Source organism: Hoplias malabaricus, unplaced genomic scaffold (assembly GCF_029633855.1).
Source record: "Hoplias malabaricus isolate fHopMal1 unplaced genomic scaffold, fHopMal1.hap1 scaffold_125, whole genome shotgun sequence".
Taxonomy (NCBI): domain Eukaryota; kingdom Metazoa; phylum Chordata; class Actinopteri; order Characiformes; family Erythrinidae; genus Hoplias; species Hoplias malabaricus.
In genome coordinates, this window is record NW_027100788.1 from 62,501 (window position 1) to 78,463 (window position 15,963).

Below are 15,963 nucleotides of genomic sequence, written 5' to 3' on the forward strand. Positions count from 1 at the left end.
AGTCCGGTTACACTCATGTTGCGGGCCTCCGTGCCCGGGGCGAGTCCCTCCGGGGACAGTGACAGGTGGGGAGTTTGACTGGGGCGGTACACCTGTCAAAGCGTAACGCAGGTGTCCTAAGGCGGGCTCAGGGAAGGACAGAAACCTCCCGTAGAGCATAAGGGCAAAAGCCGGCTTGATCCTGATTTTCAGTATGAATACGGACCGTGAAAGCGGGGCCTAACGATCCTTCCGTCTGCTTTTTGGGTTTTAAGCGGGAGGTGTCAGAAAAGTTACCACAGGGATAACTGGCTTGTGGCGGCCAAGCGTTCATAGCGACGTCGCCGTTTGATTCTTCGATGTCGGCTCTTCCTATCATTGCGAAGCAGAATTCGCAAAGCGTTGGATTGTTCACCCACTAACAGGGAACGTGAGCTGGGTTTAGACCGTCGTGAGACAGGTTAGCTTTACCCTACTGATGTTGACCGTTGCTCCGATAGTAATCCAGCCCAGTACGAGAGGAACCGCAGGTTCGGATACATGGTACTCGCGCTTGGCTGTGCAGCCACTGGTGCAAGGCTATCATCCGAGGGCTTACGACTGAACGCCTCTAAGTCGGAATCCCGCCTAGAAGGAGCGATACATCCGCGCCCAGCATCGGTGAGCTTGGTCTTGGATAGCCGGGGTGGGAGGTGCTTTCCTCCCCACCGCCGGTGACGAGAGCCGCATGACACTGGAACCGGACCGGGGCTAATGAACGCCTCAGTCCACCTCCCTCGTCAAAGCAAATGTCTCTTGATCCGGGTGTGAAATGACTCGTAAACGACCTGATTCGGAGTGCGGGTGTCGTAAGTGGCAGAGCGGGTGCATATACCGCGATCCATTGAAAGTCATCCCGTCCACTCAAACATTTGTCGGGGGGAAGGCGAAAGCAAACCCCCGGCCCTCCGGAGCGGTCCAGGTCTGGTTCTCTGGGGCGCGGGCCCCGGAGACTCCGTACACCGGTTAGAGGGAGCCGGTGGCGGGCATAGGGGAGGTGGGTACTCCCCTGTGAAATCCTGGATGACGGTTTTAGGTCTCGTAGTGGGCGAAAATCGGACTTAGTGCAATTTCCGAAACTCTGGTTCTCTGGGGGCGCGGGCCCCGAGAGTCCGTACACCGGTTAGAGGGAGCCGGTGGCGGGCATAGGGAGGCAGGTCGCTCCCTTGAATGGTCCTGGATGTCTGGACTTAGTGCAATTTCTGAAACTCTGGTTCTCTGGGGGCGCGGGCCCCGAGAGTCCGTACACCGGTTAGAGGGAGCCGGTGGCGGGCATAGGGAGGCAGGTCGCTCCCTTGAATGGTCCTGGATGTCTGGACTTAGTGCAATTTCTGAAACTCTGGTTCTCTGGGGGCGCGGGCCCCGAGAGTCCGTACACCGGTTAGAGGGAGCCGGTGGCGGGCATAGGGAGGCAGGTCGCTCCCTTGAATGGTCCTGGATGTCTGGACTTAGTGCAATTTCTGAAACTCTGGTTCTCTGGGGGCGCGGGCCCCGAGAGTCCGTACACCGGTTAGAGGAAGCCGGTGGCGGGCATAGGGAGGCAGGTCGCTCCCTTGAATGGTCCTGGATGTCAGCAATTTCTTAAGAAGGGCGCCCTCTTGTGGTCCCATGGCCGAAGTACATGCTCCGAGCCCGGGTATGGCAGTGGGCGGAATGAGACTTAGAGGAATGTTGACGGAGCCATGAGGGGCCCCCCCTGGAGGTCCCATGGCCGAGAAAAGTGCTCCGAGCCCGGGGTGATAGAGAACCGTGAACGCCGCGGTTAAAGACCTCGGGTATGGCAGTGGGCGGAATGAGACTTAAAGGAATATTGACGGAGCCAAGAGGGGCCTCCCCTGGAGGTCCCATGGCCGAGAAAAGTGCCCCGAGCCCGGGGTGATAGAGAACCGTAAAGCGCGCGGGTTTGGGGCTCGGGTCTTCCAGTGGGCGGAGTGAGACTTAAAGGAATATTGACGGAGCCAAGAGGGGCCTCCCCTGGAGGTCCCATGGCCGAGAAAAGTGCCCCGAGCCCGGGGTGATAGAGAACCGTAAAGCGCGCGGGTTTGGGGCTCGGGTCTTCCAGTGGGCGGAGTGAGACTTAAAGGAATATTGACGGAGCCATGAAGGGCCCCCCCTGGAGGTCCCATGGCCGAGAAAAGTGCTCCGAGCCCGGGGTGATAGAGAACCGTAAAGCGCGCGGGTTTGGGGCTCGGGTCTTCCAGTGGGCGGAGTGAGACTTAAAGGAATATTGACGGAGCCATGAAGGGCCCCCCCTGGAGGTCCCATGGCCGAGAAAAGTGCTCCGAGCCCGGGGTGATAGAGAACCGTAAAGCGCGCGGGTTTGGGGCTCGGGTCTTCCAGTGGGCGGAGTGAGACTTAAAGGAATATTGACGGAGCCATGAAGGGCCCCCCCTGGAGGTCCCATGGCCGAGAAAAGTGCTCCGAGCCCGGGGTGATAGAGAACCGTAAAGCGCGCGGGTTTGGGGCTCGGGTCTTCCAGTGGGCGGAATGAGACTTAAAGGAATATTGACGGAGCCAAGAGGGGCCTCCCCTGGAGGTCCCGTGGCCGAGAAAAGTGCCCCGAGCCCGGGGAGATAGAGAACCGTAAAGCGCGCGGGTTTGGGGCTCGGGTCTTCCAGTGGGCGGAGTGAGACTTAGAGAAATGATGACGGAGCTAAGAGGGGCCCCCCCTGGAGGTCCCATGGCCGAGAAAAGTGCTCCGAGCCCGGGGAGATAGAGAACCGTAAAGCGCGCGGGTTTGGGGCTCAGGTCTTCCAGTGGGCGGAGTGAGACTTAGAGAAATGATGACGGAGCTAAGAGGGGCCCCCCCTGGAGGTCCCATGGCCGAGAAAAGTGCTCCGAGCCCGGGGAGATAGAGAACCGTAAAGCGCGCGGGTTTGGGGCTCAGGTCTTCCAGTGGGCGGAGTGAGACTTAGAGAAATGATGACGGAGCTAAGAGGGGCCCCCCCTGGAGGTCCCATGGCCGAGAAAAGTGCTCCGAGCCCGGGGAGATAGAGAACCGTAAAGCGCGCGGGTTTGAGGCTCAGGTCTTCCAGTGGGCGCTCGTTCCAGCGGCGCGGGCTGAATGGTTTAGTCCGAGGAGGAGTGCTTAAGTGTGGGCCGGATAGGTTCGAGAGGTGCGCTGGGTTCCTGGAGGTCCAGCCCCGGAGGTTTGGAGCGGGCGATGGAGCTAGCGAGGCCGAGTCGGGTGAGCCTGGGCCGGGCATGGGCGTTGGCGGCGATGGGGGTCTTCTCCCCGGAGGTTTGGAGCGGGCGATGGAGCGAGCGAGGCCGAGTCGGGTGAGCCTGGGCCGGGCATGGGTGTTGGCAGCGACGGGGGTGTCTTCCCCGGAGGTAAGTACCGTGGGGGGCAAGCGTGAGATATTCCAGGCCGGGAAAAGTGAGCTAAATTCGGCAAAGCGTTGTTAAAAAGGGGGTTCGGTTGATTTTTTTGTTAAATCTAAACGAACAAAGGGTGCGAGGCGTGAAAATTGCATTCAGCCGTGATTTTTTGGCAAAGTGCTAACCCTAGTGGTCTCCCAGTGGGACGTTTTAAAGTAGGACTTAGAAAAATTTCTGACCCTCTTCGCCCTAGGTAGCAAGCCCAAAACGGAGCACCTCGGAGTGGTAAAAATTCAGAGGGCATGGGGGTTTCCAGTGCGGTGCCGTCAGGACATTAGGGTTCCTTTAGAAAAGACGAAAGTTTGGGTACACCGTATGTAACTATGACAAGCCCAAGGCTCTGGTTCGCCTGTGGGCATGAATATAGTGAGATTTCCGCGTTATCTCACTGGAGGTGACCCCGGAACGGTTCAAAACCTAAGTCGAGACTTCCATGGAACCCCGATGATGGGAGTTTGAAGCCCGAGGAGTGACGCCCTCTGGGCTAAGGTTGCTGGTAGGTTCGGCCCCCCTCTCTGGAGGTCTAAATGACTTCCATGGACCCCGGTGATGCGAATTTGATGCCCGAGGAGTGACTCACCTCTGGGCTAAGGGTGGTGGTATGCCCAGCCCCCCCTCTGGAGGTCTCGAATGACTTCCATGGACCCCGGTGAAGCGTATTTCATGCCCGATGAGGAGCACACCTCTGGGCTAAGGGTGGTGGTATGCTCAGCCCCCCCTCTGGAGGTCTAAACTGACTTCCATGGACCCCGGTGATGCGAATTTGATGCCCGAGGAGTGACTCACCTCTGGGCTAAGGGTGGTGGTATGCCCGGCCCCCCCTCTGGAGGTCTCGAATGACTTCCATGGACCCCGGTGAAGCGTATTTCATGCCCGATGAGGAGCACACCTCTGGGCTAAGGGTGGTGGTATGCTCAGCCCCCCCTCTGGAGGTCTAAACTGACTTCCATGGACCCCGGTGATGCGAATTTGATGCCCGAGGAGTGACTCACCTCTGGGCTAAGGGTGGTGGTATGCCCGGCCCCCCCTCTGGAGGTCTCGAATGACTTCCATGGACCCCGGTGAAGCGTATTTCATGCCCGATGAGGAGCACACCTCTGGGCTAAGGGTGGTGGTATGCTCAGCCCCCCCTCTGGAGGTCTAAACTGACTTCCATGGACCCCGGTGATGCGAATTTCATGCCCGAGGAGTGATGCCCTCTGGGCTAAGGGTGGTGGTAAGCCCGGCCCCCCCTCTCTGGAGGTCTAGATTGACTTCCATGGACCCCGGTTAAGCGTATTTCATGCCCGAGGAGTGACGCCCTCTGGGCTAAGGGTGGTGGTATGCCCGGCCCCCCCTCTGGAGGTCTCCAAAACCTAAGTCGAGACTTCCATGGACCCCGGTGTAGCGTATTTCATGCCCGAGGAGTGACGCCCTCTGGGCTTAGGGTGGTGGTAAGCCCGGCCCCACTCTCTGGAGGTCTAAACTGACTTCCATGGACCCCGGTTATCCGAATTTTATGCCCGAGGAGTGACGCCCTCTGGGCTTAGGGTGGTGGTAAGCCCGGCCCCACTCTCTGGAGGTCTAAACTGACTTCCATGGACCCCGGTTGTCCGAATTTCATGCCCGAGGAGTGACGCCCTCTGGGCTTAGGGTGGTGGTAAGCCCGGCCCCACTCTCTGGAGGTCTAAACTGACTTCCATGGACCCCGGTTATCCGAATTTCATGCCCGAGGAGTGATGAACCTCTGGGCTAAGGGTGGTGGTAAGTGCAGCCCCCCCTCTGGAGGTTTCCAAAACCTAAGTCGAGACTTCCATGGACCCCGGTGATGCGAATTTCAAGCCCGAGGAGTGGTGCCCTCTGGGCTAAGGGTGGTGGTAAGCCCGGCCCCCCCTCTCTGGAGGTCTAAAAGGACTTCCATGGACCCCGGTATAGCGTATTTCATGCCCGAGGAGTGACGCCCTCTGGGCTTAGGGTGGTGGTAAGTGCAGCCCCCCCTCTGGAGGTTTCCAAAACCTAAGTCGAGACTTCCATGGACCCCGGTGATGCGAATTTCAAGCCCGAGGAGTGGTGCCCTCTGGGCTAAGGGTGGTGGTAAGCCCGGCCCCCCCTCTCTGGAGGTCTAAAAGGACTTCCATGGACCCCGGTATAGCGTATTTCATGCCCGAGGAGTGACGCCCTCTGGGCTTAGGGTGGTGGTAAGTGCAGCCCCCCCTCTGGAGGTTTCCAAAACCTAAGTCGAGACTTCCATGGACCCCGGTGATGCGAATTTCAAGCCCGAGGAGTGGTGCCCTCTGGGCTAAGGGTGGTGGTAAGCCCGGCCCCCCCTCTCTGGAGGTCTAAACTGACTTCCATGGACCCCGGTGTAGCGTATTTCATGCCCGAGGAGTGACGCCCTCTGGGCTTAGGGTGGTGGTAAGCCCGGCCCCCCCTCTCTGGAGGTCAAAATTGACTTCCATGGACCCCGGTTATCCGAATTTTATGCCCGAGGAGTGACGCCCTCTGGGCTAAGGGTGGTGGTAAGTCCGGCCCCCACCCTCTGGATGCGTTCAAAACCTAAGTCGAGACTTCCATGGACCCCGGTGATGCGAAGTGACATGCCCGAGGAGTGGCGCCCTCTGGGCTAAGGTTGTGATAAGCCCGGTCTCTCCTCTGGAGGTCTGTGGTTTTAAAGTGAAAATTTTCTAAGTCCCTCACCTGAGATTTTAAGAAAATCAGGACCCTCCTCAAGCCTCGTAGCGAGTCCGAGGGAGGTTCATCGTTGTCAGCTATGCGAACGAGGTTCCAATGCCTCAAATCCTGTGGGCATATGGTTTCTCAGCCTGGTGCCGTCGGGATATTAGGGAGGCATTAAATCAGACGTAAGTTTGGGTAACAGCGATGCGAAACGCTATGCCCAAAAGAGTGGCTTCCCGATGGGCTTGAAATAATGGGAATGTCCGCTCTGCTTCCCTGGATGTGTTCAAAACCTAAGTCGAGACATCCGTAGACCCCGTTGATGCGAATACCGAAGCCCGAGGACTGGCACCCCTCTGGGCTAGGGTGGGGATAAGATATGCCCCCACCCTCTGGAGGTTTTCAAAACCTAAGTCGAGACCTCCATAGACCCCGGTGATGCGAATACCGAAGCCCGAGGACTGGCACCCCTCTGGGCTAGGGTGGTGGTTAATCCGGCCCCCCCTCTGGAGGTTTTCAAAACCTAAGTTGAGACCTCCGTAGACCCCGGTGATGCGAATACCGAAGCCCGAGGACTGGCACCCCTCTGGGCTAGGGTGGTGGTTAATCCGGCCCCCCCTCTGGAGGTTTTCAAAACCTAAGTTGAGACCTCCGTAGACCCCGGTGATGCGAATACCGAAGCCCGAGGACTGGCACACCTCTGGGCTAGGGTGGTGGTTAATCCGGCCCCCCCTCTGGAGGTTTTCAAAACCTAAGTTGAGACCTCCGTAGACCCCGGTGATGCGAATACCGAAGCCCGAGGACTGGCACACCTCTGGGCTAAGGGGTTGGTATGCTCGGCCTCCCCTCTGGAAGTCTAAAAATAATTAGAAATATTTCTAAGTTCGACAACGAGCACTGGCAGAACTGGACCAAAGACTTCCATACACCCCGGTGATGCGAAGTTTCAAGCCCGAGGAGTGGCACACCTCTGGGCTAAGGGGATGGTTTGGGTTGCCTCCCCTCTGGAGGTCTAAAAATGACTTCCATGGACCCCGTTGATGCGAATACACAAGCCCGAGGACTGGCACACCTCTGGGCTAAGGGGATGGTTTGGGTTGCCTCCCCTCTGGAGGTCTAAAAATGACTTCCATGGACCCCGTTGATGCGAATACACAAGCCCGAGGAGTGGCACACCTCTGGGCTAAGGGGATGGTTTGGGTTGCCTCCCCTCTGGATGTCTAAAATGACTTCCATGGACCCCGTTGATGCGAATACACAAGCCCGAGGACTGGGACACCCTCTGGGCTTAAGGTGGAGGTAAGCCCGGCCTCCCCTCTTTATTAAAAAAAAACTCTAAGTCCCAACGGCAAATGCCAGAGCTTTAAGCCGAAACTCAAGAGAGTTCGATCGGTATAACTGACTTGACTATCTGCCCTTAGCCCCCGATGGTTCATTCTATATATGCCCGGAGAAGTGGCTGGTTTCCGGGGCCAAAAAAGCCAAATGGTCTCCTATATTCATGCGACGGGTGCCTAAAGGTAAGTTTACCGCCCCCAGTGAACTGCCTAAGGTCCATAGGCCTCCGACCACTGCTCCCTTAGCGGGGCGGTGGAACGGGCCGCCCGCCGACAAAGTTAACTGTTAAACCCATTTAATTTCAATGACCTTTAGTTCCAACTCCCTCCCTGGGGGGGATTGGTTCTATATATGCCCGGAGAAGTGGCTGGTTTCCGGGGCCAAAAAAGCCAAATGGTCTCCTATATTCATGCGACGGGTGCCTAAAGGTAAGTTTACCCACCCCGGTGAACTGCCTAAGGTCCATAGGCCTCCGACCACTGCTCCCTTAGCGGGGCGGTGGAACGGGCCGCCCGCCGACAAAGTTAACTGTTAAACCCATTTAATTTCAATGACCTTTAGTTCCAACTCCCTCCCTGGGGGGGATTGGTTCTATATATGCCCGGAGAAGTGGCTGGTTTCCGGGGCCAAAAAAGCCAAATGGTCTCCTATATTCATGCGACGGGTGCCTAAAGGTAAGTTTACCCACCCCGGTGAACTGCCTAAGGTCCATAGGCCTCCGACCACTGCTCCCTTAGCGGGGCGGTGGAACGGGCCGCCCGCCGACAAAGTTAACTGTTAAACCCATTTAATTTCAATGACCTTTAGTTCCAACTCCCTCCCTGGGGGGGATTGGTTCTATATATGCCCGGAGAAGTGGCTGGTTTCCGGGGCCAAAAAAGCCAAATGGTCTCCTATATTCATGCGACGGGTGCCTAAAGGTAAGTTTACCCACCCCGGTGAACTGCCTAAGGTCCATAGGCCTCCGACCACTGCTCCCTTAGCGGGGCGGTGGAACGGGCCGCCCGCCGACTAAGTTAACCCATAACCACTGATCGTTTAAGTCTTAAGGCCGGTCGGACCTCGTAAAAAGTCTCCCTCTGGGAGGATCACCCAATCTCCACCCCCCCTCCATCTCCAAACCGAAGCAAGTACCACACGGGAACACTCTGTTTGGGGATTCAGAAATAAATGTATTTATTTCGCAGTAAAACATATCAAAGCCACGGGGGTGCAGAAACACGGAGTGAATCCCGGCTGGGTTGCGCTTTGAAGAGGGTCCGGTTCAGGCCGTTTCGAGGGCGGAAAGACGGTTCTCACGAGCCCGCATCACATCGGCCGCAGAGAGGCCGGCTCGGTAGAAGGCCCGGGCAGTGATGTTGGAGTGGCACATGCTTGTCGTCACTCGATCTCTATCTTCGGCCGGCAGAGTCGAAACCTGAAACAGAGGTGCGAGGTGTCAGAAGTAGGAAGGCCGGGGTTAAGAGCCCACATAAGTCGGATTAAGTTCAACACTCACTTGGTTCGAAACAGCCGTGCGGATCAGGTTGAAGGCCACCGCGCCTCCGAGGCCCGCATCCGTCCACGCGATCCGAAGCAGTGAGTTTGGCTTGCGCAGCTGGTTCCCCCTGTCCAAGAACACGAACCCGTCCCGGGCCCCGTGTAAGTCGCTGAGTGCGGTCAACCAGGCCAGCTCTGTGGCAGACAACCCGATCGGAGCGTCCCCGAACGAGGCGTTGGTCTTGTGTTCACGAACATAAACCACGAAGCCGGTGCCATCCGTGGTGCTGGCTTGCCTCAACTCTCCAACCGTCAGGTTGAGAAACACAACCGACCGGTGACCGGTTAAGACAGACAAAAGGCCGAGCAGGTACCCCTGGAGCATCCGTAGCGTCGACCGGCGGGCGGTGTCCCCCGTCCGGGCCGCGTCTATGAGCTCTGGGATTCGGGTCTTAGCGTGGCTTAGGAAGACCCTGAAATCCGAAGGTTGCGGCAAGCGACTCAGCTTCGCTCTCTTCACGCGCTGGCGATGGCCCAGAATCGTGCGTGCGATGTCCCGATGAGCCTTGGCGAAGGTCAGCTTCAGCCTCTGGAGCTCTTCGGGGCTGACCCCGGCGGTCTCTGGGTCGAAGGCAGCGACGTGGGAGACGAACGCCTTGGCGCTGTGCAGGTAACACTTAACGGTTGTCGAAGCGTAACCCAGTTTCTGAAGGCTCTGTACCCAAGTGGGAACGTTCGTGTGATGGACGAAAGACAGGTCTGTGAATTGGCAGCCGGGCGGGGCGCAGTGAAGCAGGAACCGAATAACGTGGCCCCGTCGCTGGCGAGAGTTCTCGATGTCCTTCGGTGACGCGTCGACCCGCAGGTAGAACTTCTGAAAGTCGTCTACCGAACGGCTGACGTAGGTGTCCCGAAACCGATGCGGGATCACGAGCTGCCTCCCCCGGGAGGTTCGCCGTGCCCGCTCGGTCTCTGAATCCGTGTCCGAGGTGGATTCGGCAGGGGAAGACTCGCTCGGTTGGTAGTCGCTGTCGACCGGCTCCGGCGTGGCTTGGCCCGTAGTGGCTTGGCCCGGGGAGGCTTGGTCCGGCGAGGCTGGGTCCGGCGAAGCTGGGTCCGGCGTGTTGGGTCCCGGCGTGCTTGGGCCCGGCGTGCTTGGGCCCGGCATGGCTGGGTCCGGCATGCTGGGGCCCGGCGTGCTGGGGCCCGGCGAGGCTGGATTCGGGGAACAGGATACCGAGGGCGGTGGAGGGTTCCGCGGCTTAGACTGTTGATAGCGACGCAGAAGGTGGATGGTGCGAAGGCGTCGAGCGGCAGAGAGAGCGATCCGAAGGGCGAGGCCTTTGAGGGAATGCGCCGAGCCCAGGTGATCCGCCGGCGAAGAGAGAGACGGCAGGCCGCAGAGAGGGCAGTCGAGCTGGGACGAATTCTCCCCACTTTGGTCCAGTCCCCGGAGAAAGTCAATGTCGGCAGATCCAAGGCGGTGGAAGGTGGTATAATGGGAAGTCAGATCCGTAATGGCTTGCTCGCAGAGCGGGCAAGCATCAGGCGTGGTTGGCTCCGGCGTGCTTGGGTCCGGTGAGCTTGGGTACAGCATGGTTGGGTCCGGCGTGCTTGGGTCCGGCGTGCTTGGGTCCGGCGTGTTCGGGTCCGGCGTGTTCGGGTCCGGCGTGTTCGGTCCCGGCGTGCTCGGTCCCGGCGTGCTCGGTCCCGGCGTGTTCGGTCCCGGCGCGCTCGGTCCCGGCGTGCTTGGTCCCGGCGGCGAGGCTGGATTCGGGGAACGGGATCCCGAGGGCGGTGGAGGGTTCCGCGGCTTAGACTGTTGATAGCGACGCAGAAGGTGGAGGGTGCGAAGGCGTCGAGCGGCAGAGAGAGCGATCCGAAGGGCGAGGCCTTTGAGGGAATGCGCCGAGCCCAGGTGATCTGCCGGCGAAGAGAGAGACGGCAGGCCGCAGAGAGGGCAGTCGAGCTGTGATGAATTCTCCCCGCTTCGGTCCAGTTCTCGGAGGAAGGCTGCGTCGTCCGGTCCGAGTCTGTGGAAGATGGTAAAGTGGAAAGTCAGATCCGTAGCAATGGCTTGTTCGCAAAGCGGGCAGCTATCCATGGTGAGAGACTGACGGCTCCGAGTGAAGGCGACCCCTTATATAGCCCCCGGTTCGTGCATAATTAGGGGTTATGGGCGTTGATCGCTCCCGTTCGCGTTCGACGTTCGCCCATCTTGGGTGTATGAACCAATGAGAACCAAGACCGATAGCGTATTACTGCCAAAATTAGTCCCGGTTTCCGAGCCAGGTGCCGGGCAGAGCGATGGGGAGTGGTCCCCAAGGTCCGTGGGGCCTACCACTGTCATAAATCCGAGTGGCTTCCACTCGGTCCGCCTCGACCGGGTACCTTTAAGGTCAAGTCCCAACCCCGGATCTCGTATCACGGTGGTATTGGGACTGCCTGTGGGTCTATAGGCCACCGACCATCTGCCCACTTGTGGGGCGGGTGGAACGGGCCGCCCCGTCGATTGTTATAAGCCCGTTGTGTCCACCCCGATGATTCGTTCGATGTATGCCTGGGAAGGTAAAACATTCCTGGGCATGGGGGGTCGAGCGTATGAGGGGTTTCCCCCGTCCCGAAAGAGAGAGTTTTCCGACCGATGATTCGTTCGATATGCCTGCCCGGGGAGGGTCAACTTCCCTGGGCACCGGGGGGTCGAACGTATGAGGATTGTCCCCCTTTTTAAACCCATAAATTTGCCCGTGCGCGAGTCGACGGGGCCGCGTAACCCCCCGAGGCGTTGGCCGGCGGTCATCCGCCGGTCCGTGGGATCTCCCGACCTTTCCCCTCCTTTGAGCGGGACGTGGGAGCGCACCACCGGGCCCCCGGCTGGAAACGGCCGGAGGCAAAGAGCGCATTAGAGGTGACACGGATCGGTCTTCCACAGACCGCGGCTGGAAGTTCGCAGGGTCGGCCTACGGGATCCGACCCTTCGTCTTCTTAAACGCAGACTTCCGTAGGCTCCGGGGGGCGAAACCGTAAACCTTTGCCGACCTCCTCGCACTGCGAGGGGGCCAGGATTTGCGGCTTGTCCGCGTATCGGTCCTACCAAGGACCGCGGCTGGAAGTTCGGTGGTGAGCCCTCGACCTTACGAGATTGAGGGCAAAACCCTTCGTCTTCTGAACATCAGACGGCTCCGGTGGTGGCGTACCGTAAAAACCTATGCCGACTTCCTCGCGCTTTGAGGGGGCCAGGATTCTCTTCCATTCTCTTCCCTTAACGGCTGTCCTTCACGGCCGTTCGAGCTCGGTATACGCGGAGCACCAGGGGCAGGCTTCTAAGCCTAAATACAGTGCTTAGAGCGATCCTCCCCACCTTGTGCTCCCAGCCTCCATGGCTCGTGGATGCCCGTAAGAGGCATGTCCGCTTGTCCAGAACGGTTCCGAGGGGGACTTAGTCGGCCGGTCGATCCAACAGTAGGTCCGTTCAACGTCCGCGTCGGTGGTGCCTTAGGGTCGGGATCCGTTTGAGGGAAGGACCCGGCCCCTAGCCTGCACCGTCCGGGCGAGAATCATACGTTTTCCAAGTTGCCAAGTCGATTGCAGACCCCCACAGCGGGGTCGCGTTCGATCCTCTTCGCTGGTGTCCCCTGAGATCACTCTCACGGGCTCCATGCGCCCCCTCTCTTTCCCCGTCCGGGGTTTGAGATCCAAGGGGGGTCGGTCTGGTTGATCCTGCCAGTATTATATGCTTGTCTCAAAGATTAAGCCATGCAAGTCTAAGTACACACGGGTTTTGGTACAGTGAAACTGCGAATGGCTCATTAAATCAGTTATGGTTCCTTTGATCGCTCCACACGTTACTTGGTATAACTGTGGTAATTCCAGAGCTAATACATGCAAACGAAGCGTTGGAAGGGTTCTGGGGGTCGGCGTGAAATGCTCTCCCGGCCCCTGTCCCCCGGATACGTGCATTTATCAGAACCGAAAAACCCTCCCGGCTCCGGTCGGGTCGCTTTGGTGACTCTAGATAACCTCTGGCCGATCGTTAAGCCCTCCGGGGCGGCGACGTATCATTCGAGTGTCTGCCCTATCAACTTTCGACGGTAGGCTACGTGCCTACCGTGGTGACCACGGGTAACGGGGAATCTGGGTTCGATTCCGGAGAGGGAGCCTGAGAAACGGCTACCACTTCCAAGGAAGGCAGCAGGCGCGCAAATTACCCATTCCCGACACGGGGAGGTAGTGACGAAAAATATCGATGCGGGTCCTATGATCCTGTGGAGCGTAATCGAAATGAACTCAATCTATGTCCGTGAGTGATGACCCATTGGAGGGCAAGTCTGGTGCCAGCAGCCGCGGTAATTCCAGCTCCAATAGCGTATGCTAAAGTTGCTGCAGTTAAAAAGCTCGTAGTTGGATGTGGGGACAGGTCTCGGATCCCCTGTACTGTCCGGGATGGCGTGGGGAGCTCCTTCGGGGGTGACCCCCTGTCTCTGGGTGGATGTTGGGACCTGGTCCCTACCCGCCGGTGTCCTCTGCTCGCCGGCCGCGGAGAAGCCCTTAGCTGGGTACTTCACTGCGGTGCACGGTGGGTTGGAGGGTCCGGAGCGTTTACTTTGAATAAAGCAGAGTGCTCAAAGCAGGCCGACACGTGCCATGTCTGACTGAGCTAGGAATAATGGAATAGGGCCCTTCCGCGGGGCTTCGGGGTCTCTCCTTCGGGACGGCTGGTCGTTCCGGAGTGGGGCTCCGGGGCTTCCACGGTCCTATTTCGTGGGTTTTAAGGACCGAGGGCAATGATTAAGAGGGACGGCCGGGGGCATCCGTACCACACCGATAGAGGTGAAATTCGTTGACCGGTGTGGGACGAACGAAAGCGAAAGCATTTGCCAAGAATGTTTTCATTAATCAAGAACGAAAGTCGGGGGAGCGAAGACGATCAGATACCGTCGTAGTTCCGACCGTAAACTATGCCGACCCGCGATCCGGCGGCGTGAGGCTAGCGACCATGACCCGCCGGGCAGCGTGAGGGAAACCACGAGTCTTTGGGCTCTGGGGGGAGTACGGTTGCAAAGCTGAAACTTAAAGGAATTGACGGAAGGGCACCACCAGGAGTGGAGCTTGCGGCTTAATTTGACTCAACACGGGGAATCTCACCCGGCCCGGACACGGTAAGGATTGACAGATTGATGGCTCTTTCTTGATTCTGTGGGTGGTGGTGCATGGCCGTTGGGAGTTCGTGGAGCGATTCGTCTGGTTAACTCCGATAACGGACGAGACCCTGTGCCTTAAAAAGTTACACGGCCCTCCCTTGGGTCCCTGTGGGGGCTTGCGGCCCGAGGGGTTCGTCGGTCGGTGGCCGAACTTCTTAGAGCGATCCGGGGCAAGGCAAAGCCGTATGAGATTCGGGGCCATAACAGGTCTGTGATGCCCTTAGACGCCCGGGGCCGCACGTGAGTTACACTGGCTGGTTCAGCATGTGCATCCATCCTATGCCGAAAGGCCTGGGCAATCCTATGAACGCCTTCCCCGCTGGGGATAGGGGATTGTAACTTTTCCCCTTGAACGAGGAATTCCAAGTAGTCGCGGGTCACCAGCCCGCGTCGATTAAGTCCCTGCCCTTTGTACACACCGCCCGTCGCTACTACCGATTGGATGGCCTGGTGAGGTCCTCGGACCATCTCCGAGGTGCCCCTTTACCGGGGGGTTGCCTCGTTGAGGTGGGAAGTCGATCGAACCTGGGCATCTAGAGGTAGTACCGGTACATGGTTCGCGGACAAAACCCCATTCAAATAAATTGCCGGCGGTCGCATAATTGGTGCGTGGGATCGTATTACGATATGGGATCCCACCGGCCACTTAGGTAAATGGCCGCCGGGATGTTGGGTACTAACCACATCTGACTTACTTACTGCGGGCAATAGCTTGTTCGTGGGACTCACTAGGGGCATAGTCGCTCCATCCGTGAACTCGCGGCGTCGAGGCACCCTCGTCCGCAGCGCTCAATTTGTCCCAAGTGCTCTTGAAAACGGATGGAGGCGTCACCATCCCACTGTACATTTAGTCAACAGTCTCATATACATTGCTCGTGGGATGAGCCCGTCTAGTGACCCTCTGAGTGCCCTTCTGAGACCTCTGGTTTGTCCAGGTGGCCAAAAGAACATGTTTGTGTAGTGACATTTGTTTAGATGAGGTCATGGAATGACCACAAAGCTGGCCAATGGCCAAAACTGCATTTAACATCCCTTCCAATGTATTTGAATTGAAGCATATACATTGGAGATGGACAAGGGTCACCAAGTTGCTGACCATTTTTTGTATCCCACTTCCAATGTATTTGAATTGAAGCATATACATTGGAGATGGACAAGGGTCACCAAGTTGCTGACCATTTTTTGTATCCCACTTCCAATGTATTTGAATTGAAGCATATACATTGGAGATGGACAAGGGTCACCAAGTTGCTGACCATTTTTTGTATCCCACTTCCAATGTATTTGAATTGAAGCATATACATTGGAGATGGACAAGGGTCACCAAGTTGCTGACCATTTTTTGTATCCCACTTCCAATCTATTTGAATTAAGGTCGATACATTGGAAGTGGGACGTCGGCCACGGAATTGACCTATCCCACTTCCAATTTATTTCAATTGAGGTCGATACATTGGAAGTGGGACGTCGGCCACGGAATTGACCTATCCCACTTCCAATTTATTTCAATTGAGGTCGATACATTGGAAGTGGGACGTCGGCCACGGAACTGACCGATCCCACTTCCAATTTATTTCAATTGAGGTCGATACATTGGAAGTGGGACGTCGGCCACGGAACTGACCGATCCCACTTCCAATCTATTTCAATTGAGGTCGATACATTGGAAGTGGGACGTCGGCCACGGAACTGACCTATCCCACTTCCAATTTATTTCAATTGAGGTCGATACATTGGAAGTGGGACGTCGGCCACGCAATTTCACATGCTGTCTTGTGGGGTGTACATGATAAACATATTTTAATTAGGGGTCGTTCGGACCTTTCTAAGGGGTGTCCAAAACCCATGTATGAAATTATAATGGGAATAAATTGGAAGTGGGACGTCCAGA

The 15,963-nt window shown here is 57.6% G+C and overlaps 1 pseudogene; it reads left to right on the forward strand.

Moving 5' to 3' along the window:
- The window catches only part of LOC136680203 (28S ribosomal RNA), a 4,392-nt pseudogene extending 3,498 nt beyond the window's left edge, over positions 1 to 894 (forward strand).
- Positions 895 to 15,963: the final 15,069 nt, after the last annotated feature.